The sequence below is a fragment of the Ovis aries genome, chromosome 5 (genome assembly GCF_016772045.2).
Source record: "Ovis aries strain OAR_USU_Benz2616 breed Rambouillet chromosome 5, ARS-UI_Ramb_v3.0, whole genome shotgun sequence".
Classification (NCBI taxonomy): domain Eukaryota; kingdom Metazoa; phylum Chordata; class Mammalia; order Artiodactyla; family Bovidae; genus Ovis; species Ovis aries.
Genome location: NC_056058.1, coordinates 64,828,255 through 64,855,355, shown reverse-complemented (window position 1 = coordinate 64,855,355; position 27,101 = coordinate 64,828,255). Strand labels below are relative to the sequence as shown.

General features: G+C 38.0%; 1 protein-coding gene across 2 annotated transcripts in view; it reads right to left on the bottom strand.

The window, feature by feature from the left end:
* SGCD (sarcoglycan delta) overlaps nucleotides 1–27,101 on the bottom strand; it is a 1,058,523-nt gene that overhangs the window by 883,419 nt on the left and 148,003 nt on the right. For both annotated transcript variants that reach the window (XM_060415950.1, XM_042250671.2), the window contains exon 2: nucleotides 23,118–23,228. The gene's annotated coding sequence lies outside the window, so the exon portion shown is untranslated. The remainder of the gene's footprint in view (nucleotides 1–23,117; nucleotides 23,229–27,101) is intronic.

The window sequence follows — 27,101 nt, the reverse complement described above, 5'->3', positions numbered from 1 at the left end:
TGAATGTGAGTCTGGGTGAACTCCGGGAGTTGGTGATGGACAGGGAGGCCTGCCTGGCGTGCTGTGATTCATGGGGTTGCAAAGAGTCGAACACGACTGAGCGACTGAAGTGAACTGAACTGAAAAGAACTTTGAGAAGAATTGTGTGCTTGCTTGTGTTTAGTTGCAACTGACTCTTTGTAATCCCATGGGTTGGTGACCACCAGGCTCCTCTGTTCATGGAATTCTCCAGCAAGAATACTGGAGTGGGTTGTTATTTCTTCCTCCTGGAAATCTTCCTGACCCACGGGATTGAACTAGAATCTCCATTATCTCATGCACTGCAGGTGGATTCTTTACCTACTGAGCCAAGCATTAATTCACAGTAAAAATGTTGACTTCAATAAAACAGAAGAAAATATATTGAAAATTTTCACCATTTAAGCCTTCCTAATTGTAGTAAATGTTTTTAAATGAGAATAACTAACATTATGAAATGCTTACACTGCATGGGGCACTGTCAGAGCCACTTTAACTCATGAATTGCAGACACTCAGATGCAGAACCTCATGTAACCCATGAAGAAAAAGAGGCACAGAAAGACAAAAAACCCTATTATGCTCTGACTTAAATCACACTCATACTTCACAATGCCAGAAAAGGAAAAACTTTATCTTACACTTAACGCTTTTGAGCATAAAAAATCCTATCAGAATAACATGTGGGAATTCAGTGTCAACTAGCATCTGAAAACCTGGGCTGATGGCTCCAGGATGCAGTGATGTTGATATGATCTGAAGATACTTCTAATTAAAAACACAGTTGGATTTAATTTAATCCTGTCACAAACAGCTACAGTCTTCCTCTTAGCAGCATTTGCATTTGTAGAAATCCTTTGGAATTGTTTAGGCTTTAATTTTTTAAAGCCCATAAGACCCTGGCACGTCTTTCATGAGTAAAAGGAAAGACAGCTGAAGTTTAAAAGGTTTTTGAGCATCTCAGCACAGTATTTTTCTTGAAGATTGGGGAAGTATTCCAAAATGCTGCGTATACAGTGGGCATATAAATAAACATTTGTCAGTTGGCTCTACTGCTCCATGTTTTTCATTAGTCTAACTAGTACATCTTTTGCCTAAGAAACACATCTTAGTTAAGTACAGTGAAGATCATCAAATAAAGGTAGGATATGTATGTCCTTACAATGCATTAAAGTATTTTAATAGCCTCTTGTCATCTGACTAGCAATCAAGTGATAAAATATTTTTCAGTATCCTAAGTAAACCTACATAGACAAATACCATGAGTTTGATCGAACCATAAGTACATTTGCCCATGCATGTATATTAACAGAAATAGATATCATTAAACAAGCAAGAAAGTTAAGTTTTAGATGAAGAAATTATAATTTTAACTCTTAAAAATAAATATATAAATTTTATTCTAAGGTCAAAAGGCTTGGCTTAAGAGTGTATTATGCTTCAAATAAATTCTAATGTTCTCCTTCACACAAAATATTGTATTAAGGTATTTGGAAGGTAAATAATACATAAATATAAAATCACCTCCATCTATGCTTTTTTCTTTCCAATGTGTTTTGCATCTTTTTATTTTTAAAAAATGTGATACTGTTGCTAAAATGGGAAGATATACAGATGTTCTTGTACTGATGTCATTCTAAATATAGAGGGAAATGTTTTGGAAATTCTCAAAACATCTTTCAAAAGGAAGCTGGAGACTGGGGAAGGGGTAAAGGTCATCAAACCCAACTGGTAGATAATGTCTGATATGTCTTCAATTATTATTTGCTTATCCTGAAAATGTTAAAATAATGTGCATTCCTTCAAAGCACATCTCTACAGTCCTAGCAGGCCCCCTGAAGTATTGTCAGTTTATCACACAAGTGTTGCTCACAGAAGTGAGTATGGAGACTTTGTCCACTCCTCAGAAGGTTATACCAGAACTACCACAGGACCACCAGACAGCCTTGCTTCTGGGTTGGACAGCTGCCATTACAGCTTTGAAGAGAAAGGGAAAAAAGCCACAACACCTAAAAAAAAAAAAGCAAAGCCATCTTAAAAATCTAAATTCTGGTTACACTGGTTTCTGAGAATATAGAAACACCTTTAAATGACTGCACCTTGATGGAAGGCAGATAGAGGCCTAGAGAAATATCATAAGTGTTGCAAGAGTCTTTAAGAACAAATGAACCAGGTTATATTTGAGATAATTTTCCCAAGTAGAATGCTCTGCAAAGGGCTCATTTCTGTCATCCATATCCATCCATATCATTTTCTTTGTCTTAAAGATCTGTTGAGTTATAATTTACATACATTAAACTGCATATATTTCAAGGGTATGGTTTGATAATTTTTAACATATGTTCACATGTACAGAACTATCTCAATAATGAGGATGAGAAACAAATCCATCAGGTCCAGTAGTTTCCTAGTATTCCTCTGTAATACTTCTCCTGTGTCTCTCCAATCACCCTCTTCCACCCCAGGCAACCACTGACATGAGTTATACATTGCTATAAAGTTAACTTGTGTTTTCTGGGATTTTATATAAATGGAGTCATATAGCATGTACTCAATTTTTGTCTGGCTTCCTTTACTCAGCATAATCATTTCGAGATTCATCCATGATGCTGCATGCATCAGCTGTTTTAATGCCAAGTACTTTTACACCTCATGGATATATCACAATTTGTTTATCCATTCATCTGTTGCTAGACACTTTTGTTGTTTCCAGTTTGGGTTATTACAAATGAAGCTCCAGTGAACATTCATGTATAGTTCTTCGGTGTGGACATATGCTTTCTTTATTCTTGGGTAAATACCTAGGAATACAATGGCTCAGCCATATGTTAAGGGGTGCGTGTTTACTTTCTTAGGAAACTATTAAACTGTTTTCCAAAGCAGCAGTACTATTTTGCATTCTCACAAGTTATACACGAGAGCTGTTCCACATACTCAAAAACACTTGGTATTTTCACGTTTCTAGAATTTAACTTTAAGAGTTCTAGAGGTGTGCTATGATATCTCCCTCTGATTTAAATGCACATTTCCCCAATGATAGTGATGTTGAACATTTTTTCATGTGCTCATTTGCCACTTATGCATGTTCTTTGGTCAAACAACCCTTTAAATCTTTGCCCCATTTCCACTGGATTGCTTTTCATTATTGAGTTACGTAAGTTCTCTATATAGTCTAGAGAGACTCCATAGTCCATGTCCTTTGTTTAATGTCTGTTTGGAAAGTATTTTATCCCAGTCTACACTCTGCTTTTTCATTTTTTAAAACTGTGCTTCTAAAAGAGCAAAAACATGTTTTTCCTTTTGCTCTTTGTATTATGTTAAAAATCTTTGACAAACCCAAATTCACTAAGCCTTTTCTCCTATTCAAGAAGTTTCTAGAAATCCAATAGGTTTTGTTGTTGCTACTGTTACTTTTAATATATATCTGTCCTCTCGCTGTGGTAAATTGTAAAAACTGCTCTTTCCTATCTTTCCTATCTTCATGAAAACTCATTTCCTACAACTGAGTAAGGCCAGAAGGTGTTGTTCACTTTTTATAAAATGGCAAGTGTGTTTATCTCCTTTTGAAAAACTAATTCAGAAAAAGAAAAAAAAAGCTGCAACATTGTATAAAACATGTACGGTCATAAAAATTGCTGTTGAATTCCAAGAAAACTCCTGCTGATATGAGCAATGGTGTAAATGTTCAAAGAAGTCTAGGGTATAGTGAATTGTTTCCTTAAAGTGTGTTGAGACTATATAAAAATTGATCCTATCAGAAAAGAAGGAAGATTTTAAAGATTAAAAATAGATGCCATGTTGAACCTTCTGAGATGGTATTTAAAACTGAAGACTAAATAATTTAAAACTTTGGATAAGTTGCTTCCTGTCTTCCTTTTAGAAGTATTTTTCCCCTGGTGAGTCATGAAATTATAACTGCACAGTGATGTGCTTTTTTTTTTTAACTTTTAAGAAGCATGCTCTTATTAAAATATAAATATTTTGTATTTATTCTTTTGGTTATGAATTTCCAAAGCAAAATGGTGGTAGATGATTTATAAATAGACAAGAATAGTATTTCAAGTGAGTTCAACATAAATGTTGCTGGTTTCCTACTAAGTTTAATAACTCAATGATGTGCTAAAGCACCAATGCTGGCCATGAAGACACAGAAAATGGAATAATAAATGAAATCTGTTGTTTAAAATATTAATTTCTTACAGGTGTCCTATTCATTGAAAGATGTATAACCTCATGTAATCCACGCCTACTGAAGAGGTCAGGAAATGGAGAGATGATTTATGCTGGAAGGGAACAGAAAAACGTTTATATCAGTAAGTGGTAGAGAATAAGGATTTTAGGGATTATCTCAAAAGAAATTAAGATTGGATGTGAAGGACTATAAGAAGACAAGGGTGTCAAACAGAGAATTCATTCATCAGATGTAAAGTGTCAATGACCAGTAGTCATGGCAACTTCATGAGTCATTGTGCTAGAGCCTGGATCAATAGGGATAGATGAATGTAATTAAAAATTGTCCTTGGAAGATCAGCCAAACAATAGTAAGAAGAATGGCTCGAAAAGAAGAAGGAATAAAGGAAAAAAGGAAAAAATGTATTTGGAGAAACTCAGGAATAAAGTGGAGGGTGACCAGGCTAGGTTAGATGATCAGTGGAATTTTTTTTGCTTTTTAAAGACAAATCAGAGCTACTAATATTTTAAGGAATGATGCACTCTCTGCCTCACTATATGTTCCATGATTATGAGAACCACATTTTCCCTATTCATTCTTTCATTCCCAGAAGTTAGCACTCTGAAGTAAGGAATAAATGAATCTTATCTGTACCTTAAGAATACTTCTGTTCTTAATCCACAGTTACAGTCATAGATTTCTACATTCTTCTCTTAATAACTAATAGAACAGGTAGATAGAAAATTTATAATGCTACAAAAGACATAAATAATATTATCAACCAATGTGACCTAATTGATATTTATAGACTACTCCATACAACAATAGCAGAATATGTAAGTACATGCAAAATATGTATCAAGATTGGCTATATACGGGCCATTAAAAAGTTTGAATGAATTTAAAGGGATTCAAATCATACAAAGGATATTTTCTGACCAAGACAGAATTTGATTACAAATCAATAACTGAAGGATAACTGGAAATATCTTCAAATATTTAGAAATTGAATAACATACTTTGTAATAACTTTTGGCTAAAAAAGAAATTTAAAAAGTAGTTTTAACTGGATGAAAATGAAAACATATCAAAATTTGTGGGCTGCATCTAAAAATAACACTGAGAGGGAAATCTAAAACTAAACATCTATATTAGCAAACAAGACAGGTCTTAAAAGTCAACCCTCAGATTCCATGATAATTAATTAGAGAAATTAAGAGCAAATAATATCCAAAGTAAACAAAAGAAAAGAATAAGAAAATAAATTTTAAAAGGGCAGAAATTAATAAAGCAGAACAAAGAAAAAATATAGATAAAATCAGAACTGGTTTGTTAAGAACATAAGTATTAATAAAACTAAAAATTCCCTAGTATACTGATCAAGTAAAAAAGGGGAAGTTACATATGCTTATTATCTCAATTGTGGTGATTGTTCATGGGTGAATATAGATATATGTCAAATTATGTACTTTAAATACATGCATCTTACTGTATCAATTATACATTAATGAAGTTTTTAAAAAGAAATACTGTCTTAGCAAGGGTCTCAAAAGGCTTCTATTTCATACCATGTCTTTGTATCAACTTTTATTAACTATTAAATCCACATATAGCCTTTCTTTTCCTGGAGAATTCATGTGATCATATACAATACCTGTAGCTAGCAAGCTGTGAGTAAAAGTATCTAGGGTTCTGGGGAAAGTCTTTACTTTACAAATAAAAGTGAAATACATCCAACTAGGACAGTCTCTCACTCTGATTCTTTCTTCTACTTTGAAACTACATGTAGTGTCTGGGAGTGTCGCAACCATCGGGTGACTCTGACAAGCAGCTAAACCAGTGCCAGTCACCATCCACGTCGCTACATAATGTCCCTAATAAGAGAAAAATAAAGCTCAAATGTTTACTTCATTGTTTGTCAGGTTTTACTTGCAAGTAGATACTTTGTAGAGAAAAAAACATAGCTTTTTCCCATCCTTCTTGACTTTTCATGCATTAATATCCCTCTTTTACATCTCTACCAGAATTTCACCCCCTCGATTTCTCTTCCTGAATCTTTCTGTTCATTTTTTCAGTAAGTCTTAACAAACTACAAAGGTATTCCTAAGAACCACTGATATTTCACCAAGTTCTAAAAATGTAAAATTCATTCAATGACCAGTAAACATACAGAATATGTTCAACACTGGCCAACAGAGAAATGCAAACAAAACCCCAAGATCCCAATTCATATGCACTAAGATGGCTGTAATTCAAAAGACAGATGATAATAAGTGCTGGCAAGGATATGGAGAATAGGACTCTATACTGCATATAAAATGGTGCAGGCACTTTGGAAAACAGTGCTGAACATAGAGTTATCATGTGACTCTGCAACTAAACTCCTAGGAAATGAAAACATACGTCCACATGAAAGCTTGCATACAAATGTTCACAACACTATTATTATTAACAGTAATCAAAGCAATAAACAACTCAAATGTCAATCAACTATGAATGTAAAAATAAAAAGTGGTTGGCGAAGGCTCTTGAGAGTCCCTTGGAGCGCAAGGAGATCAAATCAGTCAATCCTAAAAGAAATCAGTCCTGAATATTCACTGGAAGGACTAATGCTGAAGCTGAAACTCCAATACTTTGTCTACCTGATGCAAAGAACTAACTCATTGGAAAAGACCTTGCTGCTGGAAAAGCTTGAAGACAGGAGTAGAAGGGGACGACAGAAGATGACATGATTGGATGGCATCACTGACTGGATGGACATGAGTTTGAGGAAGCTCCGAGAGTTGGTGATGGAGAGGAAAGCCTGGCATGCTGCAGTCCATGGGGTCGCAAAGAGTGCAACACAACTTAGCGACTGAATTGAACTACATATGAAACTTGAAAACACCACGCTAAGTGGAAGAAGCTAGTTACAAAAGACCTCACATTGTATGACTTCATTTATACAAAATGCCTAGAACAGTAAAAATTTCTATAAAGTAGATTAGGGGTTGCCAGGAGATGGGAGGAGGAGGGTAATGGGGAGTAATTGAAAAAGAAAGAGTTTTTAGTTCGTTATTAATTAACCAAATATTTAGCTGGAAGAATTTGGTTTTTACTTCCTCCATAGGGACTTAAATTATTAGGTAGTTTACCTGTTTTCACTCATCTTCCAGTGCAAGTTTTACAAAAGAACTGCTACCAAAAAATGCCCAAAGAATAGAGCTCAAAAAGAAGTGTAGATTTTTGCATGTCTCAATGAGCCCTGGCCCATTTACCATTTACCACTTACTATTTTAACCTTCAAATATGTAGAAGCATCAGTTCAGTTCAGTCGCTCAGTCGTGTCTGACTCTTTGCGACCCCATGAATCACAGCATGCCAGGCCTCCCTGTCCATCACCAACTCCCGGAGTTCACTCAGACTCACGTCCATCGAGTCCGTGATGCCATCCAGCCGTCTCATCCTCGGTCATTCACTTCTCCTCCTGCCCCCAATCCCTCCCAGCATCATAGTCTTTTCCAATGAGTCAACTCTTCACATGAGGTGGCCAAAGTACTGGAGTTTCAGTTTTAGCACCATTTCTTCCAAAGAAATCCCAGGGCTGATCTCCTTCAGAATGGACTGGCTGGACCTCCTTGCAGGCCAAGGGACTCTCAAGAGTCTTCTCCAACACCACACTTCAAAAGCCTCAATTCTTCGGCGCTCATCCTTCTTCACAGTCCAACTCTCACATCCATACATGACCACAGGAAAAACCATAGCCTTGACTAGACGGACCTTAGTCCGCAAAGTAATGTCTCTGCTTTTGAATGTACCATCTAGGTTGGTCATAACTTTTCTTCCAAGGAGTAAGCATCTTTTAATTTCATGGCTGCAGTCACCATCTGCAGTGATTTTGGAGCCCCAAAAAATAAAGTCTGACACTGTTTCCACTTTTTCCCCATCTATTTCCCATGAAGTGATGGGACCAGATGCCATGATCTTCGTTTTCTGAATTTGAGCTTTAAGCCAACTTATGGCCATGTTATATTGAGGAAGATACCTAAGAGTACCTCATATTTGTACCATATTTATAGTATAGAAGCAAATGGTCTCTCCCACCTCTAAAATTTCATATTTATAATGCCATCTGATCTCACAACCCCAAGAAGAAATCAGGCTTAAATTATCATATAATTGTTGTCATTTAACATGTCTGCTTGAACAATGTTTTTCTAAAGCTCAAAAATCTTGGGTTTTCTATTTAGTCAGTGAATACAGGGAAATAGTGCATTTACCCTACAAACTGATTTCTGGACAATCCTATGGTTAAAAATATTTAATATGGCAGCCAGAACAAAGTTCAAGATACAGAAGTATTAATACTTCTCAAAGAGACAGAGACATAGACATAGAAATAAAGATTCTCTTAGCTAATTATCTAGACTATTTTCTTAAGAAATTATTTTTAAAAAGTCAAAAATAACCCACGGGTAGATTATTTGGAACAAGCATTAGAAGCCAAAACATGAATTCACATTTCCGTTTAAATAACTCTTCATGTACAAGTCCAGGCTTTACAATCATTGAGAGGACCCAAACCACAGCTTCATCAGCTCACTACACTTCCATTTTTTCCTGGATGGTTTCATCATGTCATAAAATAAGGCAGTCTTTTTAGCTCATCTTCTATTGTCTCAGTTTGTCTCTTTCTTTTTCTTCTTCCTTTGCTATCATAAATTCATAACACCTTAGGCCTGACCTGCTTTAATAGATTCTCAAATGCTTCTCGCCAAAAGAATATAAAGTCCATTGTAAAGAGTCTGACAGGAGGCAGTGCTTTATAAAATTCCAGTATACAGTAGAAAAAAAATACATCCCTTTAAAGTTTAAAGATTTTATTCCCCTCTACAGAAGATACTCAGAGAAAAAAGCTCCTTTTAAAATGTCTTGCCCTGTCACTTCATTAATATTTACATTTTCTCTTATGCTGGTGGCTACTTACTGGATATCTAAGTATGTTTCTACTGTAAGGGGCAATTTTCCCCTAGTTTTTCATGGGCCTTTCAAACAGTAGGTCAATATTCACTTGTTGGGTTTTTATTCCTCAAAGACATCTAATTGCCTTTGATTCCTCTTTCCTAAATATTTTGTTTGATTGTGACCTTCCTTTGAACTCCACTTGCTAAGGAATGGGTCTATGCTTTCTCTTCGACGTTCTTTGCTCCTGCCCCTTGTGGTTCTTTGCGCCGACAGGGCACTGGGAGGCATGGCTGTGAAATGGGGGAGGATCGGGCTGCGGCCAGTCCATAGTGCCTCTGTGCAAATTAGAAAAAGGCTCCTCTCCCTGCCACAGCCCTGCAGGTGGTCCAGCCCAGTGAGCAGAGTGGCAGCAGGACTCAATACCTCTCATCTTCTCATCCAAGTAAGTGCCCCTCAGCCGAGCAAGTACCCAACATCCATGAGGTCCTGGGAGTCATCACCAACCTAATGACTTCCTTTCAGTCATCTGTCACAAACCCCTTACAAGCATCTGGCTCCATTCAGCTGTTACCCTGGCCCTGATGGCATCTATAACCTAAGAGGCTGAAATCCCAGGCTGGACATCCCCTGTCCCTGTGGATATGTTTCTCTATAGCTGTGGATATGAGGCAGAGGCTCAACAGGCAGAAAAGAATCACACACCCTGATTTTAAGTTTTATTTCTCTTATCTGTCTCACTTTGAGTAATTTACTCAGTCTCTCTGAGTCTCAAGTTCCTTATCCGTGAAACTGGGAGAGGAAAATCCATCTCACAGTGTTGCAGAGAGGAACAAGTCCACGTTGTATGTAAAGAGTTTAGCACGGTGCCTAGAGGAGAAAAGCCTCTCAAAAATGGCAGCTGCTCTAACTCTTCTGCATGTGCATTTTAAAGAACATTTATTGATGGATAAACTGCCAAAAATCAGCAAGGTATTTCCACTACTGAACTTGTTGCCATAATAAGGCATTTTTGCCTCACTAGCATGGCATTTTGCAAAGTGAAGATTCTTAAGCCCCAAAGGACAACTGTGAATGAATATTTAGAAGTCTCCAACTCAAACGATGTGTTAACTCTGAATTCAGGCTTCTTTCCAAAGAAATCTGACATTCATCACATAGCGGACTCAGGAAAGATTTTCACCTCAGTTTTCTAACATGCAAATCTTTTGATAAGAATTTTTAACTCTCTGTGGATCAATATTTCTTGAGCAACTACGTGTACCAGGATGTTTCTATGAGCTCCTCCATATAGTAATCTCATTAAAATTTCCCAACAACCTTGAGCACTGGGCATCATTATCTACCCTGTAGAGGTAATAAAACTGAGACTCAGAGGGGTTTGCCTTGCCAAGGTCACACAGCTAATGAGTCTCATTAGAATTCATGTTTTATGACTCTTAAAGAATTTTTTGCCATTATACCACTCTAATTTTCATTTTGATGAAATCCTGACTACCCAGGCAATGTGGGGTGTTGAGAGAGAAGTCCCAAAGGTATAGAGGGTAAGCATTAGCATTCCTCCATGGGGCAGCAAAACTGCTAATGGAAATTTTGGCTAACTGAGGCACACTAGAATTGTGGTAACTGCCTTGAACATCTACCAAGTGAGGCTTAGAATTCTCCTGGAGAGGGGGAACTCAGTCTCAGATGGCTGAAACCACAGAAAATTCCCTCCAGGCACTGTGGCCTTCACTCCGGCATCTGAAGGAATATTCAGTGCATCATCACCGTCACCCTGCCCTGCGTAAGGACAGGCTCTGAGAAGCTGCAATCTTGGAGATTGTCCCAGAAACTGGCTTCTGTACGGGGGATATCTACTTGGTATGAAAAAAAAATGTCCAAGTCCTTTCCAAAACAGATTTTTTTTTATCCATAAAGTTCTGATATAGATTTGTTGCTCCAATTATAAGAACATTTCAAATAACAACAAATGTTGGTTCTCAACATTTTGTTGTGTGTGCGTATGCTTAGTCACAGTTGTGCCCAACTTTTTGCGACCCCAAGGACTGTAGCCTGCCAGGCTCCTCTGTCCATGGGGATTCTCCAGGCAAGAATACTGGAGTGGGTTGTCACAACATTTTCCTAGATGATATTATAAACCCAAATCTTGCCCATACCAGACAAGCAATGATTTTAACATTAATAACAGTTCACTAACAGACCAGGAAAAAATATTATATAGTTATGGCAGTTAATTCTCTCAGTATAGCATCTGGCGTTCCATGGTACGCAAAGAAGTACTTAATAAAATTTTTAGGACAAACAGGAAGATAGCCAAACTACTCAATAATTGGCAACAGAAATGTACATGAGGTACATAACCATTTCCTTACAAACACATAGCCTCCTTTAACTTTCATCTACAATGCTGGGAAAGAATTCTATTCAGTCATCTGTCTGTTGGCTGCCTCTCTATTTTAACAGTGGTGTTACTGGACTTTTAAAATTAACTTCGTAGCATTAAAAATACGATTAAATGTGGGGCAGGATTTTTAAGGTGCCAATAGATAAAGTTTTCTATGTGTATGTTTGCAATGTCGTGAGCATTGTGCTGCAGTTTCATATAAATTATCTTATTTGATCTGACTGGAGATGTTCTCATTCTCCTTGTAGAGATGGAAACTAAGGCTGCAGCTTCCTACCCTGCCAGGAAACAGTAACTCATTAACTTCCCTTCTTCCTCAGCCTCATCTTTCATAAGTAGCTACATCATCACATGCACAGAGTTATGGGTCAGAAAAGGCAGAAGGCCCTCCCTCTTCCTGAGGGGCTATCAACTCCCATTGCTTCAATCAACTGTCCACTTGCTTCTTCTCCCCTTAAACACAACTGTCAGCTCTTAATAGCACTTGCTTTGGCAACTGTTCTTTCCTCCTAAGAGAACTCTGACTCTCCTGTTTCTCTTCTCCAATTCATCCTTCATGTTTCAGAGTTTCAGCATGGTAAATCCAATGATCTGGTGCTTCTGTGGCTAAGACTTGGGTGGTTCCCACTTCCAAGCATCACAGGTACCAAACTCTTTTCAGCTTCCTTTCCAGTCCTTTGCCATTATCCCTCCCTTGACAAATTTATGCCCTGATCAGCCAGCCATTCTTTGAACATGTTTACTTGCAGGGGTAAAATTTCCATCATAACTCATCTACCTACCAAAGGCTCAATTCCCTACTTTCCTGTTTGCCCTCTCAGCCCCCCACTACATAGTATAATGCCTGGTGCACAGCAGAGGCTCAGAACACAGCAGTTCCTCTTCCTTTTACCTTCTTTGCTTGTGGTCCTGCAGCATTTTGTTTATGGCACTGACATTCATTTTAACCACTGTTAGTTCATTAACCCAGATCCCCAGGCAGCTACACCCATCCACGTATTTCTTATCATCTCATTGCCTGGCACAAGGTCTGACATATCACAGTCCCTAAAATGGTTTTCTGAATAAATAAGGGCTTTGGCAGAGAGGCAGCACATCCTAAAGACATGGAAGCAGGCTCTAGATTTCCTGGACCATACTCTGGGTATACATGCAGGGCCCTGCAATTTCACCAGTGGTCTTGAACAATAGACATCTTATCAATACAGGGGAGAATAATTACATTAAAATATTTTTGCTGTAAAATGTTATAATTCTGTAAAGCAGGGCCTCACATATTAAGGGGGATGTCCCCCTGATTAGCACAAACAGCCCGTCATACCACGTAGGGAGAGTTAACAGCAAATGCCTCTGTTGAGTCTTCTTCCTAACTATAAAACTTTTCTTCATAAATCTCTCTGCATAAGTTACAAAGCTAAAACAATGATGCAATACACTCCATGCCCACCTTTATCCCTGTTGAAAATATTTATCTATTTTCTGACCCTGCAAAGATTTTCATCCCAAGTAATTTGCTTTGAAAGCAACAATTGTGAAAATGGACTCTATTCATTCTGCTGATAGTGATAAGCCAAAATAATAATCAAGTACAGTAACCTCTGAGCAAAACCAGCAGAGATGAACAAGGTTCACCTACAAAAAGACATCATCTTGAGAGCATTTCAAGAGGACATTTTAACATGACTACTCCAAAATCACTTTTATTTTTTTTATTTTGATATAGGAGCAATATATCTCCATAGTACATTTCTTAGTATTAAGAATTCTGGGCAGGTGGAGAAGGAGTCTAAAGATTTGGTATTTAAGAGAAAGCTTCATTTTAAGGTATCTTTTATAAGGACAGACCAGATGATAGAATCATCAGAATATTAAAATCCTTGATTCTTCTCCTTTTCTGCCCATCACTCTACATCTGGGGCTTCTTCTGGCAAACAAAGAGAAAACAAGACAGAGACGGACACAAAAGTCAGGTTTATTAACTAATAGATCCCTTTAAAGTATTTAGTTAGGGATGAAGTAAGAACTAATAATATAAATTAGATGTGGGGAGTTAACTGGTGATTCACCAATGATGGTCAAGAAGAAATAGCAACCCATTCACTGATTCTGTCACCTTAATAATTACAACAGATATATTATAAATCCTTGGTAAAGCAGAATTAACACTAACCCTTTAAAAATTATAACAGATATCATTTATTAACACTTTTAGCACTTACATTTGCAAGGTACTGTTCTAAGCCTTTCACAATTATTAACTCCATCTTTATATCAACCATGGGAGTTAGGTGGTATGACCATAACCCACATTTTACAGATGAGGAAATTGAGGTGCCAAAAGTCTAGTTAATTGCCCAGAGTCTCAGAGCAGCAAAGAGCAAAGCTAAGGTTCAAACTCAGACTGTTTGGCTCCAGAGTCTGTGCTCTAAGATGTGAATATGTCCTTCTGAAGCACTCTCTCCCCAAGACCATATGTTGTATCCACTTTTGTGTTACACAGCTTATAGCCACTATGTTATTCCTTTCAATCACTTTGTGAGATAGTTTTATGTCCCCTTTTTATATATGAGAACACTAAGCCCAGGAGAGGTAAAGAAACCCACCAAAGGAACAAAACTCATGACTGGCAGAGCCAATGCTTAGACCAGCTCCATCTCTGAACAACTACCCTGTGCTATAAACTTAAGAGAGTCAGTATCCACATCTATATAATGGGTACAGTGACAGTCCTCCTGAGTCACGGCCTCATTAGAATGACTGAAAAAATAAAAATCATCTTACAAATTGCAAAGTTTTACACAAATGTGAGAGAGTGGAGTAATCAAGGGAAAGTAAGCATCCTGATGTCTAAGACAGACTAAATTCATTCATTCACGCAACAACTATTCTTGAGTCTTTGCTATGTATCACATACGATAGTCTAGGTGCTGGGCATCCAATAGTTCTCAGAAACAATTAGGAGGCTCCCTGCCTGCAAATTTGAATAAGGAAATGGCAACCCACTCCAGTATTCTTGCTTGGGAAATCCCATGGACAGAGGAGCCTGGTGGGCTACAGTCCATAGGGCCACCTAGAGTCGGACATGACTGAAGTGACTTAGCACTCACTGCCTGCAAGTAGGATTCCTTCTGGTAAACAAAGGAAGGACAAGAAAGAAAAGGACATGAAAGCCACGTTTATCAGTTAGCAGGTCTTTTCAAAGTACATGATAAAATAATTACAATAGAGTGGGATCATCTGAAGTATTGACATACAAAGTCAAGTCCCCTTCAACCCTGAGAGTCTGCAACTTTGCTTTTAGCTTCATAACAAGAGATGACCTCTATTTTTCCTTAATTCACTAATAACACCAGCCTAGGATTACCAGCCACTTTGCTATTCATCTTAGTAAAGTCTAGTCTCTACAAGAATGATTCTCCATGTTCCTTGCTATTTCAGAAAGGTCACCCTTCTATGTCAAAGTTGCTCATCTACCCTGAACCCTGCTGCCCCTTACCTGTTTCTCCCCTGTTTCTCTGTCACCTGCCACAGCCACCTGCAAATGTTTTCCTGTCACCTGACCCATTATTCCTAAGCACTTTCAAATAACTAAAGCCTCCCTTCACCTAGATTCTAAACCACTTCAGTTATTAATCCATACTAACTTACAACTATTTTAGTTTTCTTTCCTTTTAATCACAAATCTCTCCCACAAGCAGTCCATTTTGCTAAGGCCCTTCATGTGCTTAGACACAAATCACTACTTTTTGCCTCCTGCTTCCAATATTATCTTTCTGTTGAGACTTCACATGAAACCCTACTGTGACGGTCTTCCTCTGTTCTCATAGCCCCAGCTTCACTTGTGAATTTAACACAGCACATTTTGAATACACTCAACTCCTTGATTTCCCGAAGACTGCATTAAGATGGAGGAGCAGTGCTGGAGACAGAGAGCAAGGATGCAGGGCTGGCTCAGTCAAGGTGCTAGAGCTATGACCTTGGATAAACTATTTAATGTTTCTAATCTGTGTTTTTCTCCATCTCATAAACTGAGTCTAAAACCTGTTCTCACCCATGAAACTGTTCTCAGAATTAAATGACCTACTGCATGTCAAGCCTGGCACATAGTAAGATCTCAATAGTTATCAGCTACCACTATCAAAAGATGCTTACTCCTTGGAATAAAAGCTATGACAAACCTAGACAGCATATTAAAAAGCAGAGACATTATTTTGCCAACAAAGGTCCATCTAGTCAAGGCTATGGTTTTTCCAGTGGTCACGTATGGATGTGAGAGTTGGACTATAAAAAAAGCTGAGCACCAAAGAATTGATGCTTTTGAACTGTGGTGTTGGAGAAGACTCTTGAGAGTCCCTTGGACAGTAAGAGATCCAACCAGTCCATCCTAAAGGAAATCAGTCCTGAATATTCATTGGAAGGACTGATGCTGAAGCTGAAACTCCAATACTTTGGCCACCCGATGCAAAGAACTAACTCATTTGAAAAGACCCTGATGCTGGGAAAGATTGAGGGCAGGAGGAGAAGGGGACGACACAGGATGAGATGGTTGGATGAGTAAACTTCTGGAGTTTGAGTTTGAGTAAACTCTGGGAGTTGGTGATGGACAGGGAGGCCTGGCGCGCTGCAGTCCATGGGGTCACAAAGAGTCGGACATGACCAAGTGACTGAACTGATCGCAACTAATACTACCATGATGACTACAGGTACTGCTGCTGCTACTAATGTACATCTACCTCTTAAACTCCTCTGTCTCCTAATGTGGTTCTTCATTTTAGCCTAACATTAAGTATCCTCTATGATAAGCCCTCAGCCACCCACTCTCAGGAAATCAATCTTTATCAATTACAACCTTAAAACAAAATACAAGGCCACCTGTGAACTGTTTCCAAAACATCTTCAGTGGGCCACGCTGACATCAAGACATCCTCAGCCGGCTGCACTGAAATCACTGCCTGTTCACCATAATCATCAGCATATTCTCCCCCAGTACCACCAACCTCTGAGAAATGCCGTGTCTTCTTCGGAACCTCAAACTTGAAAGCTGGGAGTAAACCGGATCATTGCCCTTTGTATCCTTCATTACCAACTCCTGTACTCTGGGTGTTCTACCTTTGCTTTATTTTTCTGAGTATTCTCACCCTTTTGCCATGGTTTAAGACATTACTGCATGCTTAATATGACGTCCAAGATTTTCTCTGCCCCGATTCTCTTTCCTTTGGTGATACCTCCACCACTAATACCAGTTTAATGCTATTTTTATCACATACGCTCTGTTTAAGATTTTTTAAAAAATTAAAATCAGTGTCCTCACTGACATTCAAGTCCTTGATCGGTTCATTGCATCCTTCATCCCTACCCATATCATGTATGGCCAAATGGATTCTCCACTTTGGTCTGAGTCTTTTCTTTATCCCTCTGCATAAACTGTGCCCATTTTAGGCCTTACAGTTAAGCTTATTTTATTCTTATCATCCAGATCCCTGCAACCTTGTATATAATCAAGTTTACACTTCCTTTAAGGTCCTAGCTAAAGCCTGCCGTTGTGTGTGGTTGGATGGGGAGGAGAGCAGGGGGGCACTTACTTTAGGTCTGACAGGTCTGGCTTGACTCCTGATTCTGCTTCTGACCAGCCATGCAACCTGAGACAAGCTGACTAGCCTCTCAAAGACTCAGTTTCTCCACTCCTAAAACACCTATTGCTGCTGCTGCTGCTGCTGCTGCTAAGTCGCTTCAGTCATGTCTGACTCTGTGCGACCCCATAGACGGCAGCCGACCAGGCTCCGCCGTCCCTGGGATTCTCCAGGCAAGAACACTGGAGTGGGTTGCCATTTTCTTCTCCAATGCATGAAAGTGAAAAGTGAAAGTGAAGTCACTGAGTCATGTCCAACTCTCAGCGACCCCATGGACTGCAGCCTACCAGGCTCCTCTATCCATGGGATTTTCCAGGCAAGAGTACTGGAGTGGGGTGCCATTGCCTTCTCCAAAACACCTAGTGCACAGAGGAGCAATTCTCAAACTGCAGCCTACAGACCCATGAAGTGGGGCTGTGGCTGGGCACATAATTCTCAGATCCTCTTAGAGTCTGCAGTGACCAAATATTTTATAGTAACAATAAGATGCTGTCTCCCTTTGTCATTGCGCTGGCATTTGCACCAATGGTGCAAAAGTAATGGAGAGCAAAGCTCGTGCCCCAGTGTGAATCTAGGTAGTAGCTTCAAACTGTCTTAGTGCTCACTGCATTCTCCTCCACTCAGCCCTGGGAGAAGGAAAAAGAAAAGGTCTGTCTCACACAAGAATGCTCTAAATGAAGACGTGTGATTGATAGCATTAAACCTTGACTCTTAAGTGCTCATTTTCTTTAATATTCCCTGTGACAAAATGAGTGGTCCACATAAAGCACTGGCGCTGCTCACTGGAGTGCGTGGTTGTTTATGGAAAAGCATGTGCACAACTGTTTCAGTTGTGCGCTGATGCCACTGGGCACCATTTTTGTTGGAAACAGAGACTGAGATAAACTATGGCTATTGTGACTTGGATAGGTGGTATGCATCTTTCTGAAACTCAAAGAAGCAAGCCTGTTACTTCAAGAAAAACCACTGATAACTTTCATGACCAATGATAAAATCTGATTAAGTAAAATGCAGATTTTTGGAAAACTTGCGTCTTTGTGATCTTGATAGCTTCCTATGATAGAAAGGCTCTTCTAAGAAGATTGGTGATAGAGGAACACATGTGACATTTAACAAATAATATATAGTGAGGTGTGTCAACATTTGGAGATCTGCATCATTTATGAGTCAATATTTTCCAAACGACCAATGTATGATGTTAAAATATCATGCATGGGTACATGAGAGGCGATCAATGGATTTTAAATAAAGTAAAGTAAAGTTACTTTTAATAAAGTAAAACAGTAAACAATATACCTCAGATTCTACATTACAATTAACTTTCTAGAAACCTCCAGTTGTTGAGTTTCACTGTAGCATCAAAGAGCAATATCCACAACTATTTGAAAATGTTATTAAAACATTTCCTCATTTTCCACTTCATATCTGTACAAGGTCAGATTTTCTTCATATATTTCAACCACAACAATATATTACACCAGATTCAACACAGAAGCAAATACGAGAATCCAAACATCTATTAAGCTAGACATTAAGAAGACTTGCAAAAATGTAAATCAGTGCTATTGTTACTGCATTTTAAATTTTTATAACTTATGGTGTTTTCATAAAAGGGCTTCCCTGGTAGCTCAGTGGTAAAGAATCTACCTGCCAAAGCAGGACACATGGGTTCAATCCCTGGGTCAGGAAGATTCCTTGGAAAAGGAAATGGCAAACCACTCCAGTATCCTTGCCTGGGAAATCCCACAGACAGAGGAGCCTGGTGGGCTATAGTCCATGGGGTCCCAACAGAAACACAATTTAGCAACTAAACAACACAACAACATTAAATATATGCTATTTGTTAACATGATGAGTTTATTGTTACTTCAAGTGAATTACTAATGTTTAAATGCTTTAATTCTGAATATAATAAGTATCTATATATCTATATCTATGTGTACACACACATATATATAAAACCCACACAAACAAAAATTTGGGGGGGTCCTCAAGGAATTAAAAGTCTCAAGGGGTCCTAAAACCAAAAATTTTGAAAACTGCTCTCACAGAATTGTTTTGAAGGTTAAATGTGCTTCCCTTATGTAAAATGCCCAGCACAAACTCTGGTAGCTAATGGATGCACTATAAATACTAGGTTTCTTACAAACATTTAAGCATAATGTATTTCAGAATACATGCTCATATGTTTTTGTAGCTTGTCCAATAAGATTAAAATAACTTGCTCAGGAGAAGATACAGCTCCTATCGTTTAGATGGATATTTAATAGGTGCTTAATTAATGATTTATGCATTTAAATCTATATAAAAATTCCATTTAAAAAAGCTTCAGTTGTCAAGATGTAACAGTAAATTTCAAATACAGAGACATTTTCATTTAACTTTAAAGATAATACTTTAAATCACTCTAATAACCAAGCCATGGAAACTACTTTTTCATTTTATTAATCCAAACCAACACCAACTCTTGCCTGGATAATTCAGACCACCTCCTAAACAACCTCCTTGCCACCAGCCTTACCACCCTTCAGCCCTCAACACAGCACCAAGAGCTGTTGTGTTCATCATCACCGAGATGATATCTCTACCCTGCTCAGAACTTTCCTAAGGCTTTCTATCCAGCTTGGAGCAGAGCCAGCAACCTTGCCAGGACCACCACATCTTGCTCCCATCAACCCTCTCAATTCACCTCCCATTCTTCTTCCTGATCAGGACACTCTGCCCCGGTCACCGTGCTAATCTCCAAACACAATAGACCTTTCACACTCACTGTTTTCATCTCTGGAAAATGTTGTTCCAAAGAGCCCTCATTTCTTTCAGACTTTTAGGAGGAAAACTTTTCCTGGAAATCTATTTAAGACTTCTAGCAACCAGTATCCAGATACCCACATACCCAGATGCCACTGGACTCCCTCCGCTTCCCACTCACTGTGTGCGTATTCTCTTTGCCTGCATCCCTGGTAAGTCGCTTCAGTCATGTCTGACTCTTTGCAACCCTATGGACTGTAGACCCCGGGCTCCTCTGTCCATGGGATTCTTCAGACAAGAATATTGAAGTGGGCTATCATTTCCTTTTCCAGGGGGGAATCTTCCCAACCTAGCGATCACACCAGGGTCTCCTGTTTCCTGCAGCGGCAGGTGGGTTCTTTACCATTAGCACCACCTGGGAAGGCTGCATATTCTCATTTGCAGTTACCAATATCCAACACATCTTGTTTTACATTTGTTTGTTGTCTCCCCCCCACAGTGATGTGGCAGTTTCAATGAGGACAAGATTTTTGTCTCTTTGTTCTATTATGTGCATGAACCACAATAGATTCTCAATGTATATTTATTGAATGGATAAATGAATGCATAATTAAAGAACTATGAAGAACTTACTACTTCCTCCTCAAGAATTTAAGGAAGGAAGGTATTTTTCTGATCAGATCCCTCAGAAACACTTAGAGGGGATCTTGACCTCATCTCCAGCTCTCCCATGGAGACTGTATTTCACTAGCCATGGAAAATGTAATCATTTCAAGAAGATTGGCAATTTTGTTGGAGAACAGTATGAATTTTTTTGTTCTGAGAATGAAGACTAACAAAGCCTCAGGGAAAAAAGGGTAATTGACTTAGACCATCCCAGCAGGGAAAGCAAAATCACTGGGGGAAATAAAGACCTTGTTTGGTCAAGACACAGCATCTTTGAGTTAAACCTGAAGGTAAGAAAATAAAATATTGTTTTCTCATCAGGTTGGATCTCTCATTTTACCCTGAGAACCTTTGCATTGTGGTTAAAGATCTTGGAGAAAACCCACCAGGAAGTCATTAAAAAATCTACACACACCACGACAGAAGCAAATTAAATTCAATTTCAAGAACACATTACAAAAGAGAGAGAGAGAGTAAAGCATAATGAGAACCTGTTGTCTCAAACTGCAGCCAGGTGGGAAGCCAGGCTGCATGGAACAGCCTTGACAACAGCTCTGGGTCTGGATGGAGGCTTCTTGCCCCGGGGGAAAGACGCAGGCTCAATATTGTTATACTTTATCTGGCTCCTGGCTTCAGCTGGCAAAGCACCCCTTCATTCAAGCCAGAGTATTTCAATTGTCCACCCCAAGATCCATTCAGATCTCTCCAAGGTTCTTTCAAAACTTCTCTACAACAAAGATGGAGCTCACTGCTTCCCTGATATCATTTCCTGACATGATGATACCACAGGAACCTCCTTTCTGGATTTTCTCTCACCACGAAGGTTCCAACCAAATATCTCCATGTTTCCTAAAAACTGCTAACAGCAAGAAGGTAGTATCACAGGGAGCACACCAACGACACTTGTCGGGTGTGTTTCTTCTCTCTGCCACTTACTAGATACATGGACAAGTTCTTTAACCTCTCAGCCACAATTCCATCTTTCCTTAAAAGAGAGATCATAACTTGTCTCTATCTTAGAGAAATTCTGGAAGAATCAACGGAAATAAGGCAAATACGTAGGGTGTGAAAATCAAGGGCTATGTTCAAAAGTTAGTTAATAAAGTGAAAACTTGCACGAGATCAAAATATCATTTGTACCCTAGAAACTGCACAGGGTCCTCAGCAAGATGTTTAAATTGTGCCAAGTGCCAGGGAAAATGTGTCAAGCTTCCTAAGACACATCACTCTGGGGTCAGGACTCACTGAGAAAAACTGCTAGCAGCATCACCCATACAGCTTACATTTTTATTTCTGTCTCCTTTTCTTGAGAGAGGCTGGAGGGAGCAGCAAATACATGCAGTTAAATGTGTATACCATGGTACTCTTCTGTAAAGCACTATACCAGCATAGTGGCTGGTATAAAGTAAAGATACCATATGATATTGTTATTAATTATTGTTTCTGGTTATTAATCTACTTAACATAAGGCTGGGGTGGGGGAAAAAGGGTGCCATCTCAGGACTCATGGAATCTATGGGAGCCTGGAAGTGACTTTTTCACTATAGGAAAAACAATCTGTAGGAGGCACCCAGGAGAAAAGAGGAAATCATGGATTCCATCTGGGAACTGAAGAAACCCCCACCTGCAGGTAAAATCTGGTTCTCAGATATTTCTCCCATGAAAGTGAAGCAGAAAGAACCTGAACATGTTAAATTCCTATATGCTGCTGTTGTTCATTCGCTCAGTCCTGTCTGAATCTTTGTGACCTCATGACCTGCAGCACACCCGGCTTCTCTGTCCTTCACTATGTCCCAGAGTTTGCTCAAACTTGTATCCATTGATTCAGTGATGCCAACCATCTCATCCTCTGTCGATCTCTTCTCCTGCCTTCAATCTTTCCCAGCATCAGTATCTTTTCCAATGAGTCAGTTCTTCTATAAGCAGGTACAACTGTGATCATAATACTTATCAAAGCTATTTTAATTACTTATCTATTATAAGTCATTAATGGCAAGGACTAGGTTTGGCACATTAAATGCATTTGATAAATATTTGTTGGCTACATAACAATCTATATTTGCATGTGTATTTATATGAATAATTAAAAATGCATACATGTGTGAGCTATTCCACACCTTCAGATTCTCCACTCTTTTCCTCAACTTAAGTTCTCACATTAAACCACCTCCAGACTCAGAACTCATCTTTTATTTGTCAAAGAGTAACCTATAACTTGGAGTTTATAAAAACCTTGAATTATACTTTAGGGCTCTAGTTGCTTTGTCTGTGACAACCATCAAATTGTTTTTGTTTCAGACTTTCCACTTCAAAAGATATATTCCCTGGATTTTATTGTGCTTCTTAAAAATATCTAATGCAGAAAACTTGAAAATCTTAAGTGAATCTCTCGAGAGCCTCTAAGTAAGTACACCCAAATACAAAGAAAAGAATGATTCCCATGAAGCAAGCATTTCATCAAGAATACTTTACAAGGTATCTAGTGAAATGAGATTGCAACGACTTACAAGAAGGAAATGAATCTTTCAAATACATACCTGAAATTCAGTATCCTAATTGTTTGCAAATCCTCCGATTACTTTTATCTTTCTTGATTTGGTACTGAACTGCTAGCTCTGATACAGTTGTCCAGTGGCTAATTATAATCACTGCAACAGAGAGTTTAGGAAAAGTAACTATTAATAAGACCACATTCGAGTTTGATGTGAGTTTTGACAAAGTTTCTCAACTAAAAATCATGATTAAACCAAGATGCAACCTTTCTAAAATGATGAAATGTATCAAAAGGTTAAAAACGTTTAAAGGTTGGGATTGTCAGTTAAAAGCAAGACATAACCATTTGGAGTTTTCATATAACCTTCTAAAATAAATTCTATTAAAAGCAAATTGGGCCAAAATTCACACTGTGTGACAGGGTTCCTTAGAAAATGTCACATCTTTGTTTTCCTACTGATTGGTCTGATCTTTCCACATACATCTACACACGTTAGTAAGGAGAAAGAAAACCACTGGCTTTGCCCCATGCAAAAATATGTAAAGATATTTAGGTAAATATTCAGCTCTGCAAGTAAATTGTTCTGTCTCTTCCTCTTCATTTTCCTCTCCAAAGAGCACTGTACGTATGGTGGGGGGATTTCTAGTGACCTCGTAATGGCCAGAAATCTGACGTTTTTGACAATTTCAGGGAACCTTCTGGACTCTGATGGCCCTGGGCTAAGTGAATCACCAGGTCATCTTCCTACTGTAAGATGTGACTGTCACCTGGAGTTGGGGGAGAGGGACAAGCGTTTACACCCACCACGAGGATCCATGTTTCTAACTTGGGGGCCATTTTTAAGGTTACAGCCATAGTAGCCTCTGTAGCCACATAGGGTCTCATGGTGATTGGCGAGTCCCCTAAACACTAGTTCAGGTTTGACTCCCACCACCAACTCTAAGGTACATCCATACAATGGAAAATCACTCAGCAAGAAACGGCATAGACTACTGACCCAGCAGCATGAATAAATCACAAAAGCACATGCTAAGTGAAAAAATATAAAACACTATATACAAGGTAATTTCATTTATACGAAATCCTAGAAAAGGCAAAACTATAGTGATAGAAGCAGATCAGTGACTGCAGAGGCCAAAGAGTAAGGGTAAGGCAATAATTTCAAAGGGGCACAAATATTGTTTATGTAAAATTGGTGACTATTAGTGAATGTGAATTATACCTTAATAAAGCTGCACCTGAAAAAAATATTATAACAGTAGAAAATAAGTGAATCACTTTCTATTTAATATTTGGAATTAAACTTCTCCATTTCCATGAGAAAATAATGTATTGCCAGATGGTCATAACATGTGGAATTCTCAGAGCTAACAGGCTATTCTCAAATGCAACACTTCCCACACTTTCATGTGTATAAGAATCATCTAAGAAATTTGATTCAGTCTGAGAAATGCAGAACCTGAGATTCTGCATTTCTAAAGAGTTTCCAGGGGATGCGAATGTCACCGGTCCACAGACAGATAGTGAAAATGGCTCTAACAGACCTACAGCCTCTTCTGCTCTGATAGTCTCTGATCACTTCCCATGTATTGACTGTGCTTGTTCTCAACATAGATTAGGCCAGTTTTGCTAGCACATCTTAAATTTTGCTTGCTATCTTAATTAGATAATATAACTATTACATGAAACAATGTATTTCCAATGGGAAAAGAGTTGATTTGCCAAAAACTAAACTGAATATTTCATCAAGATTCAATCAAGGTTGAGTTTATAAAATGGTACTCTTAAAATTAGACATAGACAACTTTATAAAAGACTATAAAATTTAGAAGGCTCTGCACACAGATGGTTTCAAAACTGTTTAAAAAAAACAGGTTTACTGAGGTACAATTGACGTAAGACAAATTACATATATTTAAACAGTGTAATTTGGTAAGTGAGAGATATGCATAGATGCATGCGCATCACCACAATCAACACAAAGCACCTATCCATCACACTCCGAAGTTTCCTAGGTCCCTTTGTAATCTCTCTACCTCCCAGGACGCCTCCCCATCTCTTCCATTTCCTAGCAATTCTGTGGGCTGCTTAAGTCACTACAGATTGCATCTTCGAAACTTTGTTTTTTTCTAAATAAATGGAATCATAAAATATATACTTATTTTTAGTAGGCTTCTTTCACTCAGTTTATTTATTCTGTGATTTATCTGTGTTTTTCTGTGTAGTAATTCATTCCCTTTACTGCTAATTAGTGTTCCATTGGCAGGCTATACCACATCTTGTTTATCTATTCACCTGATGCTGGACATTTGAGTTGTGTTCAATTTTTGTCTAAAACAAATAAAGGTGCCATGAACATCTGTGTACAATTCTTTGCATTAACAGATATTTTTATTCCCTTTGTGTAAACAATGCTTGAGTTCTAGTTCCTTTCCAAACTGTGAAACTGTTTTCCAAAATTTGTACCATTTTAGATTTTCATCGACAATGTATGAGAGCTCTGTTGTGAATTCTATTCCTATATGTCATCACCAATAACTGGTATGGTCATTCTTTTAAAATTTTAATCACTCTAATAGGTGTCTAGTGGTATCTCTTAATCTGCATTTCTCTAATGACTAAATTAAAATCTGTTGATGTCCATATTTGCCTTTTTTATATGTTTTGGTGAAAGTGACTATTTAAATCTTTTGCCCATTTTTAAACTGTTTTGTTAGTAAGATTCAAGAATTTTTTATAAATTCTGGATAAAAGACCTTTCTTATTTATATGATCTACAAATATTTACTCCCTCTCAAGCCTGTCTTTATACTTTCTTAACTGTGGCTTTCAAAAAGCAGAGTTCTTATCCCTGATAAAGTTTAGCTTATTTTTTTCTTTTGGACTGTCCTTTGGTGCATTTATATTTAAAGTGGTTTTCCTGTAGGCAACACATAGCTGGATTTTAGTTTTTAAATCCAAGCTAGTCTCTATCTTTGAACTGGACTTTTCTGAGAACTTACATTTTTAGTATATGTATATGAGCATATGTGCTGTTTCGATTTTTTTGGTTGATATATTTGTCTGTGTTTCATATTTGATAGATTTAATTTTTATTGCTATAGTTTTAGGTTCATTAATATTTTATTTGGTAATGCAGAAGTTAATTACAAACACTATATTTTTACCAGCACCATTTCAATTTCTGTGTCTACAAGTTTCGGATATATTTACATATATATATGTATGTATGTATATATATATATAATTTTTTCATGTCTGAACATGAACAATCTTTTCTGTTACTTCTTGAAAATATGAAGGATAGTTCCAACTGTTCTCAGGTACTTGTCTCCTGAAGATCCCTGGAGATTTTCCCTCTCTCTGCAGCTCTCTTCAGTCCAGTGCTCTACCCCACAAGTTCTGGTTTTATTGACCTTACTGGACATCCACTACTATATACTCAACTCTGGAGACTGTTGACTACACCTGGTTTTTCTCTCCTTGAACTTCAACCTGGAAATTCACTCCAGGCTTGCAGTGGAACAATGGCAGGGCTTACTAACTTGTTTCCTGTTTCTTAAGGATCAACATCATTCACTGTTTAATATCCAGTGTCCTGAATGCCCTTGTTTCACATGTATTACATGTTAGCTGTCTGAAGTATGAAAGTAAATCCCAGCCCTAATACTCCACCTTGGCCTGTAGTAAAACTCTTTCTAGTTGTCTTAATTTCTTGCTTCACTTTAAGAAACCAAAGCTGAACATCAAAGATGATTCATTACGGATATGGTAGATGCAAAAAAGAACACTCTGTCCCAATTAACAGACATATCCTCAATGAAAAGGCTTTAACTGTATAAATAAAGAATGGTAAGTGTGTGCATATTCACATGATTTAAATTAAATGCTTACTGTTTTAATATAACATGTTTAATTATTTAATTCATCAATCTGATTATATCAGATAAAAGACTGTAAACAAACATATTTCAAGATTTTTGTGAAGAGTATATCTAATTCATATAAAAACTGTCTAGCAAATCAC